Raw genomic sequence first — 27677 nt, forward strand, 5'->3', positions numbered from 1 at the left:
CCCTACCTCTGGGCAACCTCTAACCCCTGTCCCACTCAGCAATAACTGGGGAGGTTTTAGGGAAAACAAACAAACCAGCAAGATGGTTGCCTGGCCCTAAGTCGAGAACTTTGGAATCGTATTGGTTTAAATAATTCTCGAAAACAACACATTTTTGAGTTCTCTAGGTAATGTACAGCCAAGAATAAGAAACACCATTTGGCCAAACTGAACATTTTCAGCTGTGCAACACTGCCCTTCCTCCTCAGGGCCCTTGCACATGCTGTTCCCTCCTCCTAGAACTCTGTTCCAACCAGGCTTCACTTGACTGGGTCACATTCATCCATCGGGTCTCAGTGGGAAACACCTTCCCCGGCTGTGGTGACAGACCCTAGGGAGGACCCTCCCGATTCCCACTGTCATCAATCCCTTTTTTTTTGAGTGTAGGCAGAACTGGTGGCTTGTCCCTGGCCAACAGAATACATGTCAAAAGTGAAGGGCTTCTGAAGATATAATACGGTCCCAAGTCCGATGACTTTGAAGAACTTACAGCAAGTCCCCTACATACCAATGAGTTCTGTTCCAGGAGTGCGCTTGTAAGTCCAATTAAAAAAAATTTATCTGGCTGCACTGGGTCTTGGTTGTGGCACACAGGCTCTTCAACTTTCAGTGTGGCGTTGCAGGATCTTCAGTTGCGGCATTTGGGATCTAGCTCCCAAACCAAACCAGGTCCCCTGCATGGGGAGCATTAGGTCTTGGCTACTGGAGCATGAGGGAAGTCCCAGTCCAATACATTAAGTCCAACAAAGTCAGCCTTGGTACACAACTGGCGATATACTGCTGCTTTTACACTTGCTTCTGGACATCCTGGGCTTGAAATAAAGATACTGTGCTCTGTACAGGACTGTACAGTAAAGTACACAAAAGCACAGGCACTTGTAGAGGAACAGGCATGTGACAACACATGCCAGACGCATGATCTAAATTACTCATCGGACATTCGAACACATGTTTGCATCTTCGAAAGTTTGCAACTTGAAGGTTCCTATGTAGGGGACTTACTGTATCTGGCTCTCCAGGGCTTGGCTCAATCAGGTAAAAGCCTTTAAGAGAGGGGTGGGGCCACAGGCAGCTCCACTAATTTTTAAGTCTCCTGCCCTAATAGCCACAAGCTAACAAGGGCCAGCGTGGCCTGTATGGCTCCTTTGCTAGCCCTTGGCTGGAGCTGAGCAGGCATCCTGCAGAGGCCTCATGGCCTGGCTCAGGGCCTCAGGAAAGAAGCCTGCCTGCCCGGCCTTGGCCCCTGCCTTCCCAGAGATAGAACTCCACCAGAGTTTCTCAAAGTGTAGTCCGGACCGCCTGCATCCCATGACCCAGGAGACTCTATTAACCTCTAGGCTCCTCCCCCCATGGACCAACTGTTTCAAATCGGTTAGAGTGACATCAGACCAGCCCAGGGCTCAACAAACGTCCTCTCTAAAGGGCCGGATGGTAAACCCTCTAGGCTCCGTGGGCCCCGTGGTTTCTGATGCAGTGGTTGTCTGGCATGTGAGCAGGTGTGGCCAGGTGTGGCCCTGGGCAGTACTTTGCTGACCTCTGGTCCGGACCTTTCAGTCAACCCAAAGAACCTTGTGTAAGTCAATCTCCTTTATTCTCATTTGATGACTGGAGACTCTGGATGAGAGGCTGGGTGACAGGCTGGGAGGTCGGGGTGGGCGGCCAGCTTTGCCCTCATCACACCGCAGGATCGCCAAGTCCCTTCATCATGCGAGGTGGCCTCCCTGTTTTTTACCAGTGGTCCCCTGGCCCCCACCAGCCTCCCTGGCCTGCCTCTTCCCTTTCCCCTGCTGCCTGGCCTAGCCTCCGTGCGGGGAGGAGAGGGCGGAGCGGGCTGGCCTGGCCCAGGCCTCACTTCCCAGCAGCTTTTCTAGCGGCTCTGGGCTTCTCGGCACAGGCTGGCACTCCGAGGGCCAAGAGTGAGTCAGAGGGTGGGTGCCGGGACTTGCTCCGCGCACACCCTCTCTGCGGGTGATGCCCTCCACGGAGCAGGCGGGAGGCCCTGGCAGCACAGGAGGGAGGGGAACCCCCCCACCCCACCCCGAGGTCCCACCCTTGAGCCACCTTGATGGCCGTCAATGGGCAGTTCTGAGCCTCTTCTCCAGCCTCACCTGCCCATCCTGCTCCCGGACAAACATCCAGCAGCCCGGACAAACGCCCCCTGGGACTTCAGGGTCTCTGTTCTCTTTCCCACGCCTTCCCTCTGCCTGGAAATATGTGGGCCTCCTTGTCCATTGGACAGACTCCTGATTATTCCTGGTGTGCCACTCACTGCCCCCGAGAAGCCCTCCCAGATCCTGAGGAGGCTTGCTTCAGTCCTCCTGGGTGCCCAGCCACCCTTGCATACACCTTCTCTTGACTGCCGCTCAGCACGCCCGGCAACGAAGGCTTCCAGGAGGGGGACTGTCTGTTAGGAATCTCTATACCCTTGGCCACGGGGCAAGTCTTTGTCTATACTGGGAGCTTAATCAGTGCGTGTCCAATACGTTTCAGAAAGGTCCATTCCTTTCTGTGCTCGGAAGAGAGTGAAACAGGGCTTTCTATGCCAGGCAGCAAACTGATGGAGACCTTTATCCCCAGGGGGTGAAATAAACAACACCGTGGACTGACTGGGGAAACCGAGGCACGTGACCCCTGAGGAGCTCCCGATGGACTGTGGCTTTTTACAACCAATTTTGCTTTGGGTTCATTTCTATGCCTCCCTTCCCCACTCCTGGTCTCTTTGTGGTGGGCACTGTCCACATTTGGATCTGAAGTCTTCCTGTCATTGCATTTCTTGGTCTTTAGAATTAGGGTCCTGGAGCTTGAGAAAACCTCAGAATCTCTGAGGCAGCTTGGTTAATGCTCAGATTTCACCGAGACGGTGGGGATGGGTGGGATGGGCGGGGCTTGGGTGGGCTCCAGGAGATGGCGTTTCTCACAAGCTCCTGAGGGGAGCTGTGGGTGGTCCTTGGCCTGGGCTAGGGCACCGTGCTCCACGCTGCCCATCTTGGCTAACTGACCTCTTCCAAGACCTTCAGCTGCTGCCTTGGTACAAATCTCTCCCAGCTATATATATATACACACACACATACACACACACACACACACACACACACACACACACACACACTTATTTAACAAGGATATTCTGAGTGCTGACTCTGTGCCAGGTATTGCTCCAGGCCCTGAAAATGAGATGGAGACCCTAAGAATGGTCCTTCCCTCATGAGGGACACATTCAACCTTTCGCCCCAGTCTTCCAAGACAAGAACGTCTAGAATGTCACTCCTCACCCCTCCTCTTCCTGGCACCCCCCCACCCCACCCCCACCGACCTTCCCGCCTCCACCCTGGTGCCAGCATTCTCAGCTCAGTCGCCCAACTCCTGTGTGTCCTGTGCTCTGTCTACTCCGTCTTCGCAGGCATCGAGTCTTGATTCTTCATCCACATTTGTCTCTTCCCGTGTCTCTCGTCACCACAGATAAGATGCTCAGAGGTTCATGCTAGAAATTGCAGAAGACTCTTACTCTGCCACTTTGCTGGTGATCTCAGTGCATTTTAATTCACTGAGATTGATCTTCTAGAGCAGTGTCTCTCAAACTAGAACGTGCATCAGAATGACCTGGGAATCCTGGGAAAATGAGACTCCAGTTCAGCAGTTGTGGGGAACGGCCTGAGACTCTGCCATCTGAGCCACTCCCAGGTGACGCTGTGTGCTGGGCTGTGGCTGCCACTTGGAGAAGCAGGGTCCTAGAGCAGCGTGCTTTCTCTTTGGCACTATCCACTTAAGAATTCTACACTGTCACCCACTAGGTTAAAGCCCTACACTTAGACAGACATTCAGGCCCTGAATCTTTCGGTAGTCTTTGTATTCGTGCTTCATCTCCCACGGCATAAATTACTTCCTCCCTCCCGACCCAGTCCCCATCCTTGTTTATGTGCCTTTCGCACCAAGAATGCCACCATCTCTCTCTTCCTTCTTATAATCCTTACTTATCCAACGCTTACTCCTTGGAAGGAAAGTTATGACCAACCTAGACAGCATATTAAAAAGCAGAGACATTACTTTGTCAACAAAGGTCCATCTAGTCAAGGCTATTGTTTTCCCAGTAGTCATGTATGGATGTGAGAGTTGGACTATAAAGAAAGCTGAGTGCCAAAGAATTGATGCTTTTGAACTGTGGTGTTGGAGAAGACTCTTGAGAGTCCCTTGGACTGTGAGAAGATCAAACCAGTCCATCCTAAAGGAGATCAATCCTGGGTGTTCATTGGAAGGACTGATGTTGAAGCTGAACTCCAATACTTTGGCCACCTGATGCGAAGAGCTGACTCACTTGAAAAGACCCTGATGCTGGGAAAGATTGAGGGCAGGAGGAAAAGGGGAGGATAGAGGATGAGATGGTTGGATGGCATCACCGACTCAATGGACATGGGTTTGGGTGGACCCTGGGAGTTGGTGATGGACAGGGAGGCCTGGCGTGCTGCAGTTCATGCGACCTGCGTGCTGGGTCACAAAGAGTAGGACAAGACTCAGAGACTGAACTGACTGATCCTTCAGGTTAAACTCAAGTTCTGTGTCCTCTGCTTTTCTGCTTCACAGGCCCCAGGCCAGTCTCTGATGTCCCAAGATAAATGCTTTTGACTTTTTGCCTTTGTCTTTATCTCGTGCTTTGTCCTGCGGTGACTTTACAGTTCCTTCCACTAAAAGAGGGGCATGAATTTCCCTGCCCTTGACTTTCTGTTCAGCCATGCATCTTACTTTGCCAATAAAATGACAGGACAACCAGTTTCAAGCCCAGGCCTTACAATATCCCATGCTTTCCTCTCTGCTCTTGTGTGTTTCTGCCATGACCATGAAAGAAAGCTCATGACCGGATGTGCCTACAAATCTCCCAGGAGGAGGAGGACAGACAAGCGGTGCAATCAAGCTGACACTACAGGTGACCCCAGAAGTGTGAGTGAGCCCAGGCATGGTCAGCAGGGCCCCTCCTGCCACTCAGCCTTAATCGGCCCATTCTAGCCAACCCACACTTCCTGTGAGTCAAACGAATGCTTATTTTTGCAACAAAAATTGAGATTTTTGTGGTTATTTATTATGCAATATAGCTAACCAGAGGCAGGTATGTTTTTAAACTGCTATTTTTAAAAAATTGAAGTATAGCTGATTTACAATATAGTGTTAGTTTCAGGTATATAGCACAGTGATTCAGTTTTACATTTATATATAAATAAATACAGGCCTTCCCTGGTGGTCCAGTGGTTGAGAATCTGCCTGCCAATGCAGGGGACACTGGTTCAATCGTGGATCTGGGAAGATCCCGCATGTCACGGGGCAGCAAAGCCCGTGCACCACGACTCCTGAGCTTGCGCTCTAGCGCTGTGCTCTGCAGCTACTGAGCCCAAGTACTGCAGGTACTGAAGCCCACGGGGCCTAGAGCCTGTGCTCTGCAACCAGAGAACCCGCAGTGACGAGAAGCCCACACACCGCAACTAAGTGGAGCCTCCACTCGCCACAGCTAGAGAGAAGCCCGAGCAGCAGCAAAGACCCAGCACAGACAAAACTAAACAGATAAATATCAAACTGGGTATATATACATATTATATATATATGTAAAATATGTATATTGCTTTCCTGCTGGCTCAGATGGTAAAGAATCCGCCTGCAATGTGGGAGACCCAGGTTCAATCCCTGGGTCGGGAAGATCCCCTGGAGGAGGGAACGGCAACCCACTCCAGTATTGTTGCCTGGAGAATCCCACAGACAGAGAAGCCTGGTGGCTATAGTCTGCGGGCTCACAAAGAGTTGGATAAGACTGAGCGACTAATACTTTCACTTTAAATACGTGTATCATACACAGCAAAGAAGCAAAGAAGAGAAATGCTATATATATATATATAGGTTATATATATAGGCTCCCCCCACCCTGGACTTAGCCTGCAAAGCGGGAGGCACAGGAGATGCAGGTTCAGCCCCTGGGTTGGGCAGATCCCCTGGAGGAGGGCATGGCAACCCACATCACTATGTTTGCCTGGAGAATCCCATAGAAAGAGGAGCCTGGAGGGCCTATGGTCCACAGGTTTGCAAAGAGTCAGACACGACTGAAGAGACTTAGCACACGTGTGTGTATATATATATACACATATGTATATTCCTTTCCAGATTCTTCTCTTGCAGGTTATAACGAAACAGTTACCTGTGCTACACAGTCCTCACCGGTAATCTATCTTATATATAGTCGTGTGTGCATGTTGATCCCAATCTCCTACTTTACCCCTCCTCCCCCACTCCCTTTTCCCTTTGGTAACCATAGGCTTGTTTTCTATGTCTGCGTCAAATTACTAATTTTTGAGCAACACTTGTGGGCACCGTTCTAAGGAGTTCACCTACTGTGAGCTCACACACTCCTCTCCTCGTGACAATGCTGTGAGGTGGATACTGACCTTATTCCAATATGACAGAGGAAGAAATCGAGTTGCAGGGTCATTAAGTGAGCTGAGCTGTTTGGGTAGGTGGTTCTCAAACAAATGCTCACTCTGAGGCTTGTCTTCCCAATGACTATCCTGCCCTCTGAGGGATGTTTCTATGTTTGGATCCACAAGAAAATATTTGGATTTGGTTAGGAAAGAGGGGGCTTGGATATTTTCACAGCAGGCAGGAAGAATCACAACATCTTTAAAGACCGCTCCATTTCCACCTTAACCGCCTCAACTGACAATTTTTAGGACCTCCATCCCAAGAAGTCAGTTGTGGTCATGCTGATATCTTTAAAATATTGCTCAAACCAGGGGGATGGGTTTGCTGTTACTGCCTGTCTGCTTCTGAGGACTTGAACCCACACTTGGCTGGGGAGAATCCAAAGGTCCAGGAACTTTGTTTGTGTTCCCTCCCCAGCAGGGCAGCCAGCCAGAACCCGCGTGTTCGTTACCCATTTGTACCTCTGGGTTTGCAATGGCAGTGGAAACCAGGGGGAAGTAACAATGATAGGAATGCTAAGCTGTGCTGGGCTCTTCAGCCAGAGTGAGCTTTCAGGATGCACAGAGGATGGTACAATGCCCGTCAAGTCAAAGCACAAATCCTTCACATGACCCACAGGTGACCCCGATCTCTGTCTTGTTCTCTGTGCTTCTAGCGTCACCACACTTGCCATGGGCTTCCCTGGTGGCTCAGCTGCTAAGGAATCCACCTGCAATGCAGGAGACCTGGGTTTGATCCCTGGGTTGGGAAGATCCCCTGGAGAAGGGAAAGGCTACCCACTCCAGTATGCTGGCCTGGAGAATTCCATGAAATGTACAGTCCATGGGGTCACGAAGAGTCGGACACGACTGAACCACTTTTACTTCACAGTTGCCTTGACTCTCTGAATGTATCACACCTTCTTCACTTCTGAGTCTTTATGCTGTCTCCCTGGTGTTCAAACTGTTTCTTTTCCCTTTGATGGTTAATCTCTATTTATCCTCCAGGTATAGACAAGAGTCTGTTACTCACTGAAGCCCTTCCTAACCTCTGGGCAAGTTCAAGTCCTTCCACAGTGCCCGAGTTCAGCATCGACCCTAGACAGTGAACTTGGGCCCACTACTGTGCCCATACTAGTTAAAATTCTGAACTACTTTTGTAGTTGTTTATGCTTCACTATGGCTCTGAGCCCCCAGTGCCACGCTCTGGCCAACTTGGCCATCTCTGGACCACTGCCCCTGCCCACTCTCTACTTCTACATAATTGAGCAACTCAAGGTTTCTTGCCTGGCGCTGCAGAGGACTTCCAGAGCTGGAATGGGTTTCCAGCAGCTCTGATTAGAATCAGCCAATTCTGATCAGTCTGTCCATCCCATGCTCATACTTTCCCTTATGATTATTTGTCTAATAATTCTGTAGTTTGACAGTGAGTATTTCTCTTCTTTGCTATAGTTGAATTTCATAAAAGCAGGGACAAGTTTTGGAGTGTAGAGAGACTGGCGCCTGGGAGATCCCAAATCCGTACGTGTTAGCTTTTCTTGCCGTTAATCCTCACACCAGCCTGTGGCTGTAAGAGTGATTCTGTGTGTATTAGTCACAAGTCGTGTCCGACTCTTTGCGACCCCATGGACTGTAGCCTGCCAGGCTCCTCTGTCCAGGGAATTCTGCAGGCAAGAATACTGGAGTGGGTTGCCACTTCCTTTTCCAAGAGATCTTCCTGACCCAGGGATCGAGCCTGGGTTTCCTGCATTGTGGGCAGATTCTTTACCACCTGAGCCACCAGGGAAGCTCTAAGAGAGCTCGTGACCCCCGTTCCACTAGCAAAGCTCCGAAAGAAAAATCCGAAGTGCATGCTGACAAGAAGGGAGATGGAGAAAACCCCAGACGCTGAGGCAGGGGGCTGTGTCACCCGAACTAGACGCTGAGGCAGGGGCTGTGTCACCTGAACTCTACCATCTCGGGACAGCCTGGGAGCTGCCAGCTGTCTTGATGGCTCCTCTTTGAAGACGCTGCCGTGAAACGGCTGAGGAAGGGCCGCTGTGGCTGGGTCCCACCAGCCTGCCCCTGTCAACGTAGCAGAAGTTGCTAATGCAGCAGTGTGTGAGGTTCCCCGGCCGGGTCAGGAGCTGAGACTCTCTGGAACCAGCCACGTTATGCTGGGACACAGCTGAGGCTCAGGTCCACACCCATTCTGGTCTCTAGCCAGGTGGTTAGCAGCCCCCAGCGTGCTCCCCAGTGACCCCTGCCTCTTGATAGCTCATGTCCTTGTGCCATTCACTCCCATGAGCGTGGGCTGGACCTACCGGCCGACTCCTAACTAACAGGTTCAGGAGCGGGGATGGATAGATACTACTTTCGAGGTGAGGTTGTGGGACTTCTTTGGTGGTTCAGTGGTTAAGAATCCACCTGCCAATACAGGGGACATGGGTCCAATCCCTGACCACGTGTTGGAGCGCAACTAAGCCCACACACCACAACTCCTGAACCCGGGCCCCAGAGCCTATGTTCCGCAACAAGAGAAGCCACCTCAATGAGGTCTGTGGCCCGCAGCTAGAGAGAGTAGCCCCCTTTCGCTGCAACTAGAGAAAGCCTGTGCACAGCAGTGAAGACCCAGCACAGCATAAATAAATAGTGCATTTTGTAAAAAGACGAGGCTGTGAAGATGATGCGCTTCTGCCTGGCTCACTCTCTCTTACTCTCTGCCTCTCCAGGGGAAGTCGGCTGCCGCTTTCTGCACTGCCCTAGGAACATGCCCACGTGCCAAGAAGTCGGAGTGCCCCCTAGCCAACAGCCAGCAAGGAACTGAGGCCCCAAGTGCAGCAGCCTGCAAGGGCTGAGCGGTGTCAAAGCCATGCAGTTGAACTTGGAAGAGCTCCCTTCATTGGAACTTTCAGACCAAACTACAGGAACATCTGCACTGAGGCCTCAGGAGGCGCTTTAGAGCAAAGGCGCCCAGCGAAGCCACACTTGAGCTCCTAACCCACAGCAACTGCGAGATAACAGGTGTTGACTGTTGTCAACCACCAGATTTGAGGGGGGGAAATTTGTTACCCAGCAATAGAAGATTAATACAGTTAGGTAAGGTGGTATTCCAATCTTTTTTTTTTTTTTTAAACTGCAGGATAAAATTAACCCCTTTGCACAAACACTCAAATCTCTATGCTACAGACTAAGTTTGGACTTGCTTGGGTGTGTGCTCAGCCACTTCAGTCATGTCTGACTCCTTGAGACGCTATGAACTGTAGCCCACCAGGTTCTTCTGTCCATGGGATTCTCCAGGCAAGAAAACTGGAGTGAATTGCCACGCCCTCCTCCAGGGCATCTTCCCCACCCAGGGATCAAACCCGTGTCTCTTACGTCTCCTGCATTGGCAGCTGAATCCTTCACCACTAGCGCCAACTGGGATTTAGCTATTCCCCAATCTACACATAAATATTCAGATTCGCTCCACAGTGAATGGAGTCCAATCACGGGCTGGACTGTGGACTGCGGATTCCTGGAAACGAAGGCATGGTCTCACTCATCTTTGCGCCGCAGGACCTAGCACAAGGCTATTCCACAACAGCAATTCGATAGCTGCGTGCTAAGTTAAATTATCTCATCACTGGTCAGCCACTATGACCCACATCTTACTGGGAGAGGCGACTGGAGTTTAAATCAATCCCAGAAGGTTACTTAAGTGGAGTTGGTCCTTCACTCAAATCTAAGGCTGCCACCCCAGAACTTCGAGAGCGGGTAAACCAGCCCACTACAATCTTGAATGGTCTTGCTTCCCCTCCTCCCTAAAATACCAGCTCAAAAGAAGCAGGTGGCTTAAAAAGTGCTTTTATTAAAGGACTTTATTATTTTTTTTAATCTTTGCCATCCTTTCCTTTCCCCCTTAAGTACAGTGAAAGGGCCTTTACCATATTTTAAATACATTCCTGGGATAAAGTTCCTCAATGATAACATGTTGGAAGTAAGTAACAATTAGGTTATTTTAGTCTCACTAGAAATGTTCATGGAGCAATTGGTGTTGCTCTCTGAGTTAATAAAAAACATTTGCAGCAAAAGCATGAGACTGCAGATAAAGCCACTGGCAAGAAATGGTCTGTTTAAATACCAGAAAACAGCCCCATATCCAAACAGGTGTGCGATAAAACAGTATAAATAAACTGCTCTGTATGCAGTTTAGCCCAAGCAAAATTGTATAAGAAACTTTCCTTCTATTCTGAAAAAAAAGAAAAAAAAATATATGTACGTGTGTGTGTGTGTGTGTGTGTGTGTGTGTATACACACATATATCCAAACCAGACCTCTCCTAGCCTCCTCAGACTATACAGCTGGAAAAACAGTTCTTATACAGAGAGCCAAAAGTAAAAGTTGTTTAAAAAAGTTTTTTTTTTTAATGGCCAGATAAACAAAATCTTGCTAGGGCATGATTATACTTTTGCAAACGTGGCCTTGAGCTAGAATCTTGTGAAAGACTCGCCTCTTTTCAACCTTTAAGAAATACGTCTGCCTCTTTGAATTAGCGACGGTCACTTCATGTGGTGCTGTGATATTTTTGAAGAATGTTTTTGTTGGTGCAGCTTTCTCAACCACGTTGGTGCCTGACTCGGGGCGCTGGGAATCGACAGGCCTGAGAAACCTGTTTGGTTTCCATTAAGGCCTGCTAAGTGCACAGGAAACATGGTTTAGAGCCGAAAGAGGTTACAAAAACTGCCCTTCATTTCATGCCGTTTCCTCCTGGCCAGGAACAAAGGTGGAGCAAGGAATTCGTCCATGCCAGAGCGACTGGAAGTATGTGGGTTACATATTCCCCATGGGGCTGTCTGTGGTGTTTGGGATCCTTTATTCTTTGCCAACCTGTGTCTCCGTGGGGTAGAGGGTGGGGGCAGCTCAAACACTGCAGTCCTGGAGGCCCCAGTGCTTGGCGGGTCTCCGTGTGAGGAGGAAAAGCAGGGGCTCCTCTGCTTACAGGAGTGCAAAATCCCGCCCGGCCCCCAGCCAGCACCCTACTTTAACCATTGTCTCTGCCCGCCTCAAGAAGGTTTTTTCCCCCCGGGGAACACATTTCTCCCCTCAAAACACACGTCCCTCCATCCTCCTCTCTGCCTCTTGGAAAAGCTTCTCCTAGGCATCGTGTGCAGAGGCCAAGGGAGTCGGGGAGGAAACGGTTGTACGGCAATCACGTGGTGTGGCCCTCAAGACTGTGAATTCTGAACTCAGGCCTGCTTCAAATTCTAACCTGTTTTTTTTCTCTAGCCAGGTGATCTTTTTGAGCCTCAATGTCCTCACCTGTAAAACGGGGATAACAGCAGCCTTGCCGAGCCGCCCTCTTGAAGGGCAGAGTGCAGATGTTGGCGGGCCCCTCACGTGCTTTCTTTGTGTGTCTGGGGAACCACACAGGCCGTAGTATTTTCTCATGCTATCTTCCAGACAGACAGAGCTTCCGCCCTGGCTCTCCTAATTCTAGTAACCCTTCCAGGAGGGTCCCAGCCTGGAAATAACCACTTCAGAGCCAGAAATCACTGGTTCATATTTCAGACCCTCTGAACAGACCTCTGACTTGGGCCAGACTGAGTGGTTCTGGACCCAGGTCTGGCTGTGTTCGAGAATGAGACAGAAAGCCAGCATTTCTTTCTGGAACAGAAGATTCTCTAAGAAATGATCAGGGAACAGCTAATCAGGGTAAGTCTTCCTTTCTGCTGCCGCTGAGGGGCTGGTGCAGGGGTGGTGGCCCCCGGGCACACGGGGCCTGCGGTACCTTTCGTGGCGTTTTGTGATGGTCCTCGCTCCTGCTCTTGTGTTTTCGCTTCCCCCCTTGCCCCCCGTGGCAAGTATTATAAATAGGCCTCCTTCTTATCTGATCCTCCTCTAAATGTTTTTCATTTGAAAACCACAGTTAATTTCAGATAATTGTCCGAGATAATCTCAATTTGTGTGTAATATAGGCCTGAGTTCTAAGAAAAACATGACATTTCTGGAGGACCTGGGTTTGGTCCCTCCAACCGAATTCCCACCCTTTATCGGAGACAGGCTGTGCCGCGGGCCTGCGGGCTCCCTTTTCCAGAAGCGGAGAAACGGTCTTCGCCCACAGGGCTCCTCTCGAACTCAAGGGCTTCCTGGGTATGACTGTTTTAAAACTGGAGAAAGGGGCTCAGGGCGGCGAGGCATGAGACCCCAACCCTGCCGCTGGGATCAAGTCTGCGTGTCCTCCACCCTCTGACTCTCGCCTGCCCAGCCCCCCAGATAACTGCAGTTGTAAATGTTGTGCAAAGGCTGCTGTGCAGCTCTGGTAAATAACAGGCTGCTTTTCAGGGCCTGGGCCACCCTTGTCCTGGCCCGAGTTAAGAGGTAAAGAACATTCCAGTTGTGGGTTTGGATGGAAAAAAATATTTTTGAAGTTTTTTCCTGCTAACAAGGTAGGCAGAAGACTCAAATTCCAGTAAACGAAGGTTAAAGACGGGCTGGTTTGCAGAGTACAGTCATCTCCCTCCCTCCTTCATTTTTCCATAAAGTGCCATAAAAAACCATTACACTAACAAACATTTGGGGAAGGGAACAGGCTCCCAGCCAAGAAGCCGCAAACTTCAACGGGGTGGGGGGGAGCTTGGGGGGGTGCGGCGGGGAATCTGAGCCCTGAGGCATGGTTTCCTGAGCAGTCAGGATTCTAGAAGAGATCAGGCATTAACAACACTGCCCAGACCAGCTCTGTGGCCACCCGGACTCCCTCCCGGGGCACGCAGGTCAAGGGAGAGCCACCTCCTCCAGCCCAGTCCTGCTCTTCAACCTGACCTAAGAAGTGCGGGGCGAGCGCTCCTCTGCGACCCAGCCTCCACACCTGAGAAGCAGACACGTCTCTCTGTTTAAAGGACGGAAAGCAGACCCGATGCGATGCAATTCATAATCAAAACCCCAGCTGCGTTTACTTTTTTCAGGACTTAACTGTTGTGAAACATAGAACTATTATGCAAAAATGGATACAGGAGAGCAGAGCTCCCTGGAAAGCTAGGTCAACCATGGAAAAGAAGAAATGGGAAAGGGCTACAGCCCACAAAATACTGACATACTACAAAACCATAATAATAAAATCAGTGTGGTACTGGCTCAAGAACAGAGACCCACGAACAGCGCCTATTATAAATGAGGACTTGAAATATGATTAACACAGTTTATAAATCATCAGCAATGATTATTTAGTAGACGGGATGGAGGAACTGGCCATATGGGGAAAAATAAAATCTGTATCCCTCTATTATACAAAGGTAGAATCCAGATGAATAAGGGATTAAATGAGAGGCAAAGTGATAAGGTTAACAAAGAAAATTGAGAAGAATATTTTTATGACTTAGCGGTTGAGAAAAATTTCTAAACAAGACCTAAACCCTCAAAGTCTAAGGGGGAAAAAAAAAAAAGGATGATTTTGATCATTTAAAAACTGAGGATTTCTTTTTAATAAAGGATAGCAAAGATGATGCTAAAAAAATACAAATATACAAATGACAGCACAATATTCACAATGCCCCGAACGGACTAAGAACCAGCATAGGATGCGTGAAGGAGACTTGTCAGTTAACAGGAAAGGCACCATAACATGCAATACAAATGGGCAAAGGATGTGACGAGCAACTCGCAGAGGCAGAAAGAAATCCCAGTGGCTAGAGCAAGGAGAGGCGTTCCATTCACGAGTCTTCAGAGAAACCAACTCAAACCTAACGAGATCTATCTTTCATCAGATAAGCAAGGAAGAGAAAGCTGGATAATTCCAAGGGTCGCCCAGTGTAATGCCAAGCGAGATGGGGAACTTGGTGAGGCCATCCTAAAGAGAGTTTCCTGAGACTGAGAATCTGTGAGCATTAGCTAGCATCTACAGTTCAACTTTGGGAGTATCTCGAAGAACCCTCACTTGGGTTCATCAGAGAGAACAAAGGGGATGTCCTGGGTACCTGTGGTTCCTGGGCAAGGGAGGCAACTGAGGGATCCACAGTTGAGGAAAGAGGGGTGTATAAGACAGCGGGGTGCATTATGGAGTACTGTATCACCAGCAGTTAGCAAAAATTTGGTGGACTGCCTATTGGCACTAGGTGAAGTCCTTAAAAATGTGGCATTGAGTGAAAAACAAGGAGAGCACAGTCAGGGTTGCTGGGGCTCAGATGGCAATAGAGCACCCCATGCGGCTACTGGCCCAAAGGAAGTATCTGATTCTGTCAACAGGTCGATGGGAAATCAGGAGGCTTAGCCCAGCCCTAACGGGAGAGTAGGGGGTGGTATCTGGAACTATTCCGAATGGAGTCTGTGGACTGTCAGCCACTCAGTTTTCCTTCCCTTGTCCTTTCTCTCCCACTTGGTAGCTGAACTGGGGATTCTGCCCGGAGGAAAACCCTGAACATGAAGCGTTACTAGACTGGCAGGCAGTCTGCCTGTCCTAACGTGAGTGGGGAGACTCCTGGGTCGCCCTAAGCCAGGCGCTAGGTTTGCCAAAGTGATTCTGGCGTGTTCAGTTCTGCGGGTCGCCACTCGTCATCGGCCTCCCTTGCCCTCGCGCGTGCAGTCCGTGTTCCACCATCACAGAGGGACCTGCTGAGCTTCACGGAGCACGTGGAGCCGATTTCAGACGGGCTATGGGGGAACCAACCATGACTGGATGGAATGAGGGCTTATTTCCCCTTCTTCCTCTGACCAGGCATATACTGAATATTTTTAAGCGTGGACCTATGAACGTGCACTATTGATCTGCCAGGGCATGGCAGCTCTAGAAGTGGAGGAGGGCCGTGGACGAGCTCGCCTAACACTCTTGTTCTGGGGAGCCTGGGAGGATAGATTCCATTCTGCAAGCAGGAGGCCGGGGAGTTCGCTCATGGTGCAGGAGACAGCAGGTCATTTACACTGTGTTTGCGATCAGGGGTCACAGAGAGGGGCCAGGAGTTGAATTCCAAGAATGGCACAGAATCCAGCTCTCTGCGAAGGAAATTCAGGGTTTGGACAACTCCCAAAGAGCAATAATTCAACCGGACTAACCCGATGAACTGTTTTTAAATGAGTTTGGAGAAATATAGTCAAACATTGAACAGCTTCCTAGAACTGAAGCGCCTGGGCAAAGGTAACCTTTTATTAGACCTTAGCGGTATGGCCAGGGAACTGGTCAGAGTGTAGGGCTCGGCCACCCCAGGAGGACGGAGAGGAAGACTCCGTCTTATCCTGCCCATTGGGAAGCTGTGGCGTGCAAGGCATATTTTCCACTTCCTGATAATTCCTTCTTAGAAGCTAAAGTATCAGGCAAACAAAGTCAACTCTGTGTATTGAATGCCTCCTCTATGCCTGGGGATCTGGTGGGGTTTCCCCTATCTTATCTCATGTAATCTGCTTGCAAGCCTTCAAGGAAGAAATGATCTTTCTCCATTTTTTCCAGAAGAGTCAGGGAGTCTCTGGGAGGTTAGAGAGATCCTCAAGGTCAGATGGTGTTTACAAAGAAGGTGCAGATTCAAACCCAAATGGCTGATTCCACCCTGGAACTTACCCAGACCTGTATTTTTAAGGGATATCAGGCAGCCTACAGGGCCTGGTGATAACAGGGATGAAGGGATAAACGGTCGCCTCCCCATCCATCTTCAAGCAGGGGTGCTGGAGGAGAAGCTGTGCACTGAAAGGAAGCCGGGCAGAGTGATGATCATAGTCATGACAGTGACCTTCCATGAAGTTCCCATGTGCCAGACACAGAAAATGGTCTGCAGGGGCCACAGTCCTAGGAGCTGGTTAGATGACTATCTCGGTTTTTCCCTTTGGCAAAACTGAGTTTCCAACTTCAACTAAGCATCCAAACTCACATATATAGTACTTCATGGCAGAGATCCTAAATATGTCTGACTTTCAGACCAGCGCTTTAAAAAAAGACAAAACACTACCCGAAGCTGCTTTCCTAGGAAACGGGAGTGAGGGCGGCGGCGGCGGCAGCCGTGGTGGTGCTGTTCTGGCAACTGCAGCAGGATGGTGGTGGGGACGGAGGTGGTAAAGCGCTGGTGGTGGTGCTGCAGCTGAGGTGGTGTTTGTGGCGATAACAGAGCTGGTGATGATTGTAGAGGTGGTGGTAGTTGTGGTGACAACAGCAGTGGCAGTTACGGGGACCCTGCTGGTGGTGATGGAGACAGTGGTCATAGAGGTGGAGATGGTGGTGGAGGTGATGGGGGCGATGGTGGTGGTGGTGGTGGAGGTGATGGTGGTGATGGGGGTGGAGATGGTGGTGGAGGTGATGGTGGTGATGGGGGTGGAGATGGTGGTGGAGGTGATGGGGGTGATGGGGGTGGAGATGGTGGTGGAGGTGATGGGGGCGATGGTGGTGGTGGAGGTGGAGGTGATGGTGGTGATGGGGGCGATGGTGGTGGTGGAGGTGATGGGGGCGATGGTGGTGGAGGTGATGGTGGTGATGGGGGTGATGGTGGTGGTGGAGGTGATGGTGGTGATGGGGGTGATGGTGGAGGTGATACTGGTAGTGGTGATGGTGGTGGTGGTGGTGATGGAGGCGATGGTGGTGGTGGTGGTGATGGGGGCGATGGTGATGGTGGAGGTGATGGTGGTGATGGGGGCGATGGTGGTGGTGGAGGTGATGGTGGTGATGGGGGCGATGGTGGTGGTGGAGGTGATGGTGGTGATGGGGGTGATGGTGATGGTGGAGGTGATGCTGGTAGTGGTGATGGTGGTGGTGGTGGTGATGGGGGCGATGGTGGTGGTGATGGGGGTGATGGAGGTGGTGGGGGCGATGGTGGTGGTGGAGGTGATGCTGGTAGTGGTGATGGTACAGGTGATGGGGGTGATGTGATGATGATGATGGAGGGGGTGGTCACCTTGCCGGTGATGATGATGGTGAAGGGGGACTGGTCCTGATGGCGGCACAGGCTGTGGTGGTGGTGGTCACAGTATTAGTGAGCACGGCGGCTCTAGGTGGTGGTAGATGCGAGGGTGCTGGTGGTTGCTGTCCATACACCCTCCTCTGGAAGCGCTTCTGAGGTCTCCTCTGCAGAGGCTCTGAGAGTGAGAGGCTTCGATTTTCTGTATGTCTGCAAGTGTTACTTAGCTTTTTCTCCACAGGCTGCCCCTGAATTCCTCTGCTTCTATTCGCTTCCATGCTGTGGACAAGGCTGTAGACGTCCAGGACCAGTCAGGGAGAGATGGACCCCGTGACCGCTTCCCTGAAAGTGGCCTTTGACTGCTCTGGAACACATGAGCCCCTGCCTCGCCCCTGGCACCTGAACTAGGTGACTACTTGCCAGGGCCCAACCCAGTCCAAAGGGATTTGGGATTCAGTGTCCCAAAGAGGCACTGATTAGCTGGCAAGCAGGCAGCGATTAGCAGGCCGGGTCACCTGCAGTTCAGTGCCCATTGTTCCCTGCAAAGTCCTGGGATGTTTGCCATGAGGTCGCAGAGTGCGAACATCTGAGGATCCCGGGGCCTGCGGCTCTGCTGTGCTGAGCGGTGATGAGGAAAAAAAAAGACCCTGTTCCGCTGAGCCCACCCCCCAGGAGGCAGTGCCAAGAAGCCCCTCTGTGTATTCACCCATGAAGCCAGCTTGAGAGCCCAGCACTGATGGGGAGAAGAGGCCCCGAGGATACACTGAAGAACCAGAAGCAATGAGCGAACTCTTCTTCACACCTGATGTGGAGAATGCGAGCAGTGAAGCTGGGCAGAACTGGGCCTGGACTGGGATTCTGCTGCGGCCTTGATATGTGACCTTGGACAAGATACTTAACCTCTGAGTGCTGCTTTACCTCGGTTTTTAAGAAGGTCAATAATAACGCTTGTTGATTATGATTGTTTGGGGTTTAAGTGAAAAGAAACAGTGAAGCAGTTACTGTCGCCTCTAGGACAGAGAAAGCATCCAGAAGTGCTATCACCATTACCATACTGTGTAGCAGAAATGTCATCATTTGAAACGCTGTAATCATCCCTTCTTCACAGACCACCATAGGATGGGAGGGATGACTCTTGTAAAGCATTCAACACGGCTGGGCACATAAGGAGGAGCCCCCGACGCGAGACAGAACTAACAACGAGAACTATTGTTACTATTTGCTCAAAGATGGTTGCAAAAGAGTATTTTTGCAGCATGTTTCACCACACTGCAGCATATAATCACGAACACTTAGACGGAGCCTACTTTTGAATTAGAAGGGGATTAATGAAATGATTCACGGTACATTCACCCCATCAAGTCCCATTCGGCCAGGTAATCCCCACACCCTCAGATGACTGGAGGTCTTGCTAAAACGCACATTCTCGTTTACTGGATCTGGGGTGAGGCCCACGAGCCAGCATTTCTAATGAATTCTCAAGTGATTCCAGAACTAGGGTTCGTGGACCATACACACTTTCATAAGAAAGAGATGTATGTGTTTATGTATTTCTATAGCAGTAGAGAAAAAATTCCTAGACTCCATTAAAGAAGAGTCATTTCCAAATGAGGGTGTAGGAGTGCTTTTCTTTCCCCCTTCCCTAAAATGTTCTATTTCCCGCCCCGCCCCCCCCAAATTCAATAATGAACATGTAAAGGAAACGTTAAAAAACACCACACATTTTATCGCAATAGGATAGAAAGCCCCTCCCTTCCCCTAAACCCTGTCTCGCAGCTGGCTCTCCCAGCACACACGCCTTCCTGGTCAGAGGCCTGAGGCCGGACCTTGTCCTACAGCAACACGGTGCCAGGACCACAAGGACATCGCGTCAGTGTCCGTGGGCCCTGTCGGCGTCGGCTCTCCCAGGAACAGGGGACCCAGCTCAGAGCCGGCAGCTGGCCAGGGCTCGGGGCCCAGAGGTGTGCACGCGGCCTGGTGAGAGACGGGCAGCTGTGAGCCCCGAGGATTCTGAAGGTGGTTCAGGGTGCACGTGGAGAGGACTTTCAGCAAACGAGGCAGGGCGGTCTCCAGAGAAGCAAAGAGCTTGAGAAAGTCCACCCCGCTGGCTAGGGTGAGGGAGGCACCCTGGGGACCACCCCCCTCTTCCTTACGAGTCCCCTCAAGACAACAGGGTACATGAGCCCCATGTCTCAGCCTCACCAGACTGTTCTTGTCGCTGAGAGGCTGGTCTGCATGGGCAGAGATGGAGGCACACAGGCAAGTGAAGTGAAATTCACTCAGTTGTGTCCGATTCTTTGCGCCTCCATGGATACAGTCCACGGAATTCTCTAGGGCAGAATACTGGAATGGGTAGCCTTTGCCTTCTCCAGGGGATCTTCCCAACCCAGGGATCAAACTGGGTCAAACTCTGACCTGTCATTTAACAGCTAGATCGCCTTAGACCTGCGCTGAGGCCCCGCATCTCCCGTGAGGAATGGGGTGAGCACTGCTCTGCCCTGGTCTCCTCCGGTCAGGCACCCAGCAGGCCTGCAGACGATGACGCCGATAATGACCACGGGTTTGGTTACTGTCCTCCTCACCTCAAAGCTCCCCTTGTACTTGCCTAGAAGAACCACCAGCCCCCAACCACTGGGAAGTCCCTCGTCCTGGCCCCCACCAGCCCTGCAGTTGGAGGAGCAGATGCGCGCTCGAACTGGGTACCACAAGACGGAGGGACTTGTCACTGAGATGTGGGACCATGTGGGGCCCCAGGGTTGGTCACAGAGGCGGGAACAGGAGCTGAGAAGGGGCCTTACCCCCCAGCTTGAAGGGTAAGGGGAGGGGCAGTACAAGGACCCCGAGAAGGTAGCTGTGTGGAGAGGGGCTGTGTGCCTGATAGGGGCTCCGGTCTTTATTAAGGGAGAAGCCACCTCACCAAGAAAGTGGTGGCCAGCGAATAAAGAGCCGCTCCCTCTCTCACTGCCTGCGGACAGGCTGCTTGTGCTTTTACCAAGACTGGGGTGTCCCCCTGGCTTCCCCTTGGTACCTCCTGGTCGTGTTGGTGGCTTTCTGTGCGCACTGGTGCAGGTGCGAGAGATGGAGGCGACCGTTCCAAAGAGGATTGTTGTTGCTGCTGTTCAGTCGTTTAGGTGTGTCTGACTCTTTGCAACCCCACAGACTGCAGCACACCAGGCTCCTCTGTCTTTCACTATCTCCCAGAGTTTGCTCAAACTCATGTCCATTGAGTCGGTGATGCCATCCAACCATCTCGTCCTCTGTCGTCCCCTTCTCTTCCCGCCTTCAGTCTTTCCCAGACTCAGGGTCTTTCTAATGAGTCAGCTCTTTGCATCCGGTGGCCAAAGTCCTGGAGTTTCAGCTCCAGTCCTACTAATGTATGTGCTGTGGAAGTCACTTCAGTCATGTCCAACCCTGTGTGATCCCACGGACTGTAGCCCACCAGGCTCCTCTGTCCAGGGGATTCTCCAGGCAAGAATACTGGAGTGGGCTGCCATGCCCTCCTTAGGGGATCTTCCTGACCCAGGGATCGAACATGGGTGTCCTGCACTGCAGGTTGATTCTTTACCACTGAGCCACCAGGGAAGCCTTACTAATGAGTATTCAGGGTTGATTTCCTTTAGGATTGACTGGTTTGACCTCCCTGCTGACTAAGGGACTCTCAAGAGTCTTCTCCAGGACCATATTTCAAAAACATCAATTCTTTAGTGCTCAGCCTTTTTTATGGTCCAACTCTCACATTCATACACGACTACTGAAAAAAACCATAGCTTTGAGTCATTTATAGACTCCATCAAATTAGTACTCTAAAGTGCCAACTTGCTTGTAATCACTGACATCAAAATGTGGTCACAACTGTTCATGCCAAAGGGCCAGCCAGGTAATCCAGAACAGGCTCTTATCCATTTTATTTCATGGCTCATGTTTAGAATGAAAACACAGAGTTTGAGAATGCTAGCAGGGAAGGTGGTTTCCCTGGCCCCCAGCTGGGACGTGGCACCTGGCAGGGGCACCTTCAGTCTCAACCTTCAGTCTTGGGGGAGATGGGTATGGCCCCTTCCATTTTATGTGCGAGGATCTGGAGGCTCAGGGGGCTCAGCCACTCACCCAGCTCTACCCACCTCGCAGGTGGCAGGGTGAGGCAGACCTCGGGCTGTGTGTGTATCTCTACATTCAGTCCTGTGGTTAGACTGGGCTAATCTCAGAGCACCGCCGAGTGGTCAACGCTATGATACATATTAGAGATGAGGGATTGTGGGGGTGGTGCTGGAGAAATACAAAGGGAAAGGGGAACAAAACGTGCTTGGCCAGAGACGGCGGTGTAGACACAGGCCACTGGGCTCAAGGACGCGTGGTGGTTGGTTTGGGGCCAGAGAGGAACTGGGAAGCCACGGATGAGGCACCGTCCCTGGGGCTCCAGGTGGGGCCACTCCAGGAGCCTCCACAGCTGGCAGAAAGGTAACCAATCCACGAAGGACTGAGGGGCATGAAGAGAAAGTTCTAGATTGCTGCTCGTTGTCTGACCCTCACTCCTAGTTCTAGGCATGTGCTATTTCCTGCTTTGACTCTGAAGCTGGAGGTCCCTCCCCAGACCCTTTTGTGTCTTCAAAGAATCATGGGAAGAGTCACCCTCAGCTCGTATCCACAAAGCTGGGGCCCTCTCTGCCTCCAGGGCTGGAAAGAGTGTCGTTTGCCAGTGTCAACAGTGAACGTCGTCTTCACTGTGGAAAAGCCAAAGGAAGCTGCTGCCTGTCCCTTCAAGACTAAGTGTTGAGAATTCAGGAGGCTAAGAGATGGAGGCAAGATGGGATAAACGGGCAGATGAGATAAACACTTCGATCCAACACTCAATACAACTTTTGCAGGGCTTGCATTTCCTGAAAATACAAATTAAATTTGCTGATAAAGAAAAAAAAAATCCCCTTCCTGTGGCAAAGTTACTTTTCTATTATTTTGGGGAGGACAAAGTGAGTCATGTGAAATTTCAGGAATATCACACACATGCACACCCACAGCAGGTAAAGCCATAACAAAAGTCCTTTTTGCTTTCCATGTATCTCGAGGACAATGAAGCCATTCAATCAGTGCCCAGAAGGATAATTATCTTTTTGGACACATGACCTCACAGTCCCATTCTATTAAGCACACGAAATCTGAAAATGAGTGGTATTAGTGATTCTATTGAAATGGATACAAATGAAACAAAATAAAGCCAGCTTTAGCTGTGTAATCCCCGAAGGAATAAGTGCTAAGAAGATGGTGGCTTAGGACACTCAGGAAGAAAGTGTACAGGGAAATGACCTGGTGCGTGCTTGCAGGGTTTTACTCACTAGACGCCTGACCTTCTCGGCTTTGGGTCACATGGGCTTTGGTGCAGGTGACTGAGGGTGGGGGTCGACTTGGGTGAGGGTAACAACTGTGATGATCGACGATTCCACGTAAATGACTGGATCCCCAACTGCCCCTCAGTTATTGCTGCTTCTTTTTTTTTAATTAGGATGCTAAAATAGCCATGACTTGGGGCTACTGGAGCCAGTCCACAGAAGGGTTAGTTACAGAAGCTTGTGGCAGTTTCGCCTTCATTCTCGGGGCACTTTCGTCCAGGTTTGTGGGCCCTCCCTTCTCTCCAGACGTGCGTGCAAGCCGCAGCAAGCTGGGGTGTGCTGGACGGTGTGTGACTGCGCTGCTCTCACAAGCTGATCTGCTGAAAGAGACCCGCTGGTGATGGGGAGACTGCGGGCAGCTAGCGTGCCCTCGGTATAAGGCCCACTTCCTGCTTTCTGGAATGCTTTCCTTACAGAGAAGGGGCTGAGCTACCTGCTCTTAATAGGGATCTTAATTTCTGTGTCCTGAACCCCACCAAGTGTGGTCCCAAATTTATTCTTATTACTCCTCCTGGAAGGCCTAGGAGTGGGTGTTCAGGCCCATGGAAGCCTTGGGGAGGGGGATGAAGGTCTCAGGTGGGAATGCTGACCCACTGTCTCCATGGCCCGCCCTTTCACCCCTCTTCTGTCCCCCGCTCCAGCCCCCAGGGAGACCCACAGGAAAAATGCTTCAGAGCAGGAAAAGCAGGAAACCTGGCTGATGGATTAATCAATCAACCAACAAGTACTTATTGAAAGGACCTAATTTTTACTCAACAAATGCTGACAGGAGGGGATGGTGCAGGGACAGTTAATGGAGGACTCTTCAAAGTCAAATAGAGGACTTGCGACGGATAAGCAACTCACCATGGATTCATTCAACAGGCGGTGACTGAACACCCATGCGTGAACTGTGCTGCATTCTGGGAAACGGGGGTAAGGAAGACAGCTTAGACCCACATCCCATGGAGTTTATAGTCTATCAGGGCCGTGGGTCATGCTTTTTTTTTAAAGCATTTAAAATAAAGGTAGTCTGTATTATAATTGGAAAATAGCCCACTTAGGCAGCTTATAGTAGCTACAGAAATGAGGACATTTCTCAGCTGGTAAAGAATCTGTCTGCAATGCAGGAGACGCAGGTTCGATCCCTGGGTTGGGAAGATCCCCTGGAGAAGGAAATGGCAACCCACTCCAGTATTCTTTCTTGGAGAATCCCATGGACAGAGGAGCCTCAGCGGGGAGTTGGGGAGCTACAGTCCAAGGGTTCAGAAAGAGTTGACAGGACTGAGTGGCTAGCGCACACAAAGCTGCTTTAGGTTTTGGAGCCCTGAAAGGATGGAACCAAGCGGCTTTTGGGAATCCGATGATGGTGGTGGCAGACAAGATGGACTGAGGATGAGGACGATGTACTGGGTTGAGTGGCGTGCCCCCCACGTCCATATCTACCTCGAACCTCACGATGTGCTGTGATTGCACCACTATAGCGTCTTTGTAGGTGTAATTAGTTAAAATAAGGTCATATGTTTTAGGGCAGGCCCTACATCCAGTGGCAGGGGTCCTGAGAAGCAGGTCTTGTGAAGACATAGATTTCCAGAAAAAAAAAGGCAAGTGAGCATGGAGGCAGAGACTGGAGTCACGCAGCTAAAAGTCAGGGAACACCAAGGATTACTGGCCGTCACCAGGAGCCAGGAGGGAAGTACGGGACAGATTCCTTCCAGAGCTTTTAGAGGGAGCAGGGCCCTGCTGACAGGCTGACTTCAGACTTCAACTGCCGGAATGATGAGAGAATAAACTCCTGCCCACAGGGAACTCCAAGAGCTCATCGGCTTCAGGATAAGAGGATTGAAACCAAGGGGATACAGGGCAAGACGGAAGGAGGCTGAAAGGGATGCGAACAACGCTGAGGAGAAAAACATGGGCTGTCCCTGTCGAGGGCGGTCAGGGTTTCTTCACTGAGAAGATGACAGCTTCAGTTCAGTTCAGTTGCTCAGTCGTGTCCAACTCTTTGCGACCCCATGAATCGCAGCACACCAGGCCTCCCTGTCCATCACCAACTCCCGGAGTTCACTGAGACTCACATCCGTCGAGTCAGTGATGCCATCCAGCCATCTCATCCTCTGTCGTCCCCTTCTCCTCCTGCCCCCAATCCCTCCCAGCATCAGAGTCTTTTCCAATGAGTCAACTCTTCACATGAGGTGGCCAAAGTACTGGAGTTTCAGCTTTAGCATCATTCCTTCCAAAGAAATCCCAGGGCTGATCTCCTTTAGAATGGACTGGTTGGATCTCCTTGCTGTCCAAGGGACTCTCAAGAGTCTTCTCCAATACCACAGTTCAAAAGCATTAAAAGGAATACATTTGAATCAGTTCTAATGAGGTGGATGGAACTGGAGCCTATTATACAGAGTGAAGTAAGCCAGAAAGAAAAACACCAATACAGTATACTAACACATATATATGGAATTTAGAAAGATGGTAACAATAACCCTGTATACGAGACCGCAAAAGAGACACTGATGTATAGAACAGCCTTTTGGACTCTGTGGGAGAGGGAGAGGGTGGGATGATTTGGGAGAATGGCATTGAAACACGTATAATATCATATATGAAATGAGTCATCAGTCCAGGTTTGATGCACGATACTGGATGCTTGGGGCTGGTGCACTGGGACGACTCAGAGGGATGGTATGGGGAGGGAGGAGGGAGGAGGGTTCAGGATGGGGAACACATGTATACCTGTGGTGGATTCATTTCGATATTTGGCAAAACCAATACAATATTGTAAAGTTTAAAAATAAAATAAAATTTAAAAACAAAAGCATCAATTCTTTAGCGCTCAGCTTTCTTCACAGTCCAACTCTCATATCCATACATGACTACTGGAAAAACCATAGCCTTGACTAGATGGACCTTTGTTGGCAAAGTAATGTCTCTGCTTTTGAATATGCTATCTAGGTTGGTCATAACTTTCCTTCCAAGGAGTAAGCGTCTTTTAAAATTTCATGGCTGCAATCACCATCTGCAGTGATTTTGGAGCCCAGAAAAATAAAGTCTGACACTGTTTCCCCATTTATTTCCCATGAAGTGATGGGACCAGATGCCACGATCATAGTTTGCTAAATGTTGAGCTTTAAGCCAACTTTTTCACTCTCTACTTTCACTTTCATCAAGAGGCTTTTGAGTTCCTCTTCACTTTCTGCCATAAGGGTGGTGTTATCTGCATATCTGAGGTTATTGATATTTCTCCCAGCAATCTTGAGTCCAGCTTGTGCTTCTTCCAGCCCAGCGTTTCTCATGATGTACTCTGCATATAAGTTAAATAAGCAGGGTGACAGTATACAGCCTTGACGTACTCCTTTTCCTATTTGGAACCAGTCTGTTGTTCCATGTCCAGTTCTAACTGTTGCTTCCTGACCTGCATACAGGTTTCTCAAGAGACAGGTCAGGTGGTCTGGTATTCCCATCTCTTTCAGAATTTTCCACAGTTTATTGTGATCCACACAGCCAAAGACTTTGGCATAGTCAATAAAGCAGATGTTTTTCTGGAACTCTCTTGCTTTTTCCATGATCCAGCAGATGTTGGCAATTTGATCTCTGGTTCCTCTGCCTTTTCTAAAACCAGCTTGAACATCTGGAAGTTCACGGTTCACGTATTGCTGAAGCCTGGCTTGGAGAATTTTGAGCATTACTTTACTAGTGTGTGAGATGAGTGCAATTGTGCGGTAATTTGAGCATTCTTTGGCATTGCCTTTCTTTGGGATTGGAATGAAAACTGACCTTTTCCAGTCCTGTGGCCACTGCTAAGTCTTCCAAATTTGCTGCCATATTGAGTGCAGCACTTTCACAGCACCATCTTTCAGGATTTGAAATAGTTCAACTGGAACTATCCACTAGATTTGTTTGTAGTGATGCTTTCTAAGGCCCACTTGACTTCACATTCCAGGATGTCTGGCTCTAGGTGAGTGATCATGATTATCTTGGTCATGAAGCTCTTTTTTGTACAGTTCTTCTGTGTATTCTTGCCACCTTTTCTTAATATCTTCTGCTTCTGTTAGGTCCATACCATTTCTGTCCTTTATCGAGCCCATCTTTGCATGAAATGTTCCCTTGGTATCTCTAATTTTCTTGAAGAGATCTCTAGTCTTTCCCATTCTGTTGTTTTTCTCTATTTCTTTGCATTGATCGCTGAGGAAGGCTTTCTTATCTCTTCTTGCTATTCTCTGGAACTCTGCATTCAGATGCTTATATCTTTCCTTTTCTCCTTTAACAGGGGTTAAAAGAACAGATGAGGGTGGGCCAGCCAGTGAGGGGAGAGGAGGGGGGAGAGGACCAGAACCGCAGAAGTGGAGAGAGATCCGAGCTCCAGAGAAGCAAGATGGAGCTCCTAGGCGTTAAGAGGAGAAAGAGTGATAGGGGAGGAATTAATTCTTTAACTAAAGGTTTAAGTCACTTGGTAGAAAAAAGAAAAAATACTGAAGCAGGTTTCAATACAGAGTGTTGGAGGAAAAGACAGAGGTTGAAGGCAGAGAAGAAGGGACTTTGAAGATACCAGGGACTTGCATTCCCTTAGGTGGGAAGGATGAGAGACGAATCAACCAACATTTACTGAGCACCTTGGACATGGCAGACACTGTAGCCATTTTCAAATACACTTTCTCTGCATCTGAAATCCAGACTCCTATGAAATGTTAGCTTCAGAAAGAAGAAAGAGGTTTTCCTCTAATGATGGGAGGCGGAAGGGCAGACAGATGACTCTTTAAGGAAGCGGGGTGAACAGGGTCTCCCCTCAATCATCAAATATCCACTGGGAATTTCCTTTCTGCTTGACACTCTGCCAAGGGTGTCAGATCCGTTACTTAATGGGAGCCTCACAGCAACTCTAGAATGTTCTATCGTGGTCCTCTTCTTGGAGATAAGGAAACTGAAGCTCTGTGAAACCTTTGCCAAATTATTTCTACATGCAGGCAGTTACTAGTGAAACCAGGATTCAAAATCCGAGTGTGCCTGGACAAACAACTATTTAT

General features: G+C 49.9%; 2 long non-coding RNA genes across 2 annotated transcripts in view; both read right to left on the bottom strand.

Moving 5' to 3' along the window:
* Positions 1 to 27677, bottom strand: part of LOC101902700 (uncharacterized) — a 116223-nt gene that overhangs the window by 56088 nt on the left and 32458 nt on the right. The window lies entirely within an intron of this gene.
* Positions 18998 to 19589, bottom strand: LOC132342779 (uncharacterized). The gene is made up of 2 exons (XR_009491265.1): positions 19499 to 19589; positions 18998 to 19270 (listed from the first exon to the last, which is right to left on the bottom strand). It is a non-coding gene; the product is annotated as an uncharacterized lncRNA (long non-coding RNA).

The sequence above is a fragment of the Bos taurus genome, chromosome 18 (genome assembly GCF_002263795.3).
Source record: "Bos taurus isolate L1 Dominette 01449 registration number 42190680 breed Hereford chromosome 18, ARS-UCD2.0, whole genome shotgun sequence".
NCBI classification, from domain to species: domain Eukaryota; kingdom Metazoa; phylum Chordata; class Mammalia; order Artiodactyla; family Bovidae; genus Bos; species Bos taurus.